Source organism: Orycteropus afer, unplaced genomic scaffold (genome assembly GCF_000298275.1).
Source record: "Orycteropus afer afer isolate SDZICR_OR568_19922 unplaced genomic scaffold, OryAfe1.0 scaffold00049, whole genome shotgun sequence".
Taxonomy (NCBI): domain Eukaryota; kingdom Metazoa; phylum Chordata; class Mammalia; order Tubulidentata; family Orycteropodidae; genus Orycteropus; species Orycteropus afer.
The window spans coordinates 10,283,045-10,284,005 of NW_006921636.1; positions in this window are offsets into that span (position 1 = coordinate 10,283,045).

The following is a 961-nucleotide window of genomic DNA, read 5'->3' on the forward strand; positions in this document are numbered from 1 at the left end:
ACAACTCAAAAGCATCAACTCTTCTTCAGTCTTCCTTATTCATTGTCCAGCTTTCACGTGCATATGAGGCGATTGAAAATACCATGGCTTGGGTCAGGCACACCTTAGTCTTCAAAGAGATATCTTTGCTCTTCAGTACTTTTAACAGGTCTTTTGCAGCAGATTTGCCCAGTGCAATATGTCATCTGATTTCTTGACCGCTGCTTTCATTGGTGTTGATTGTCGAACCAAGTAATATGAAGTCTTTGACAACTTCAATCTTTTCTCCATTGATTGTGACGCCGCTTATTGGTCCAGTTGTGAGGATTTTCATTTTCTTTATATTGAGGTATAATCCATACTCCACACTGTAGGTGGTGGGTAAATAAGGGAAAAAAAAAAAAATCGAGTTGCCAACTTGATCTAATTCAAAAAGAGCTCTTGTGGACTGAATTGTCAGGGTTTGATTACAACATAAGAAATTGCTCTAGATATTTTAAGGGGGTACAGGATTTAATACAGGAAACTATGTGTTTACAAAACTGTTGGAAGGCCTGGAGAAGGGTGCTCCAGGTTGGGCCTCCAGGAATGAGGGCCCAGAACTGGCTCAACCAGGGAACTCACCTCTGACATCACCAGGAGGGTGAGAAGTCAGGAAGCCACGCCTTGGACTGCGGGCTCTAAGAATGCAGTGTCTTAGCTGTGTCCAGGCAGAAGAAAGCCATCATTATAACTGCTGCAAATGCAAGATCTGCCCCAGCAAAACATGGCTGCCCCAGGCTTGGCCGCTTTTCTCCCACAAAGCCAGCCCCAGGATACTGAGATGTCTGTTCACACAGCCCACCAAAGCCTCTATCAGGGCCACCACCTCACACACCTCTAGGGGATGCAGTTCACACCACAGTCCCATGAATGATCCTCCTCCCACTTGATGAGTAGAGCGCCCCCTGCAGTCTGCATGCTGGTACATGGTAGGCCAGCC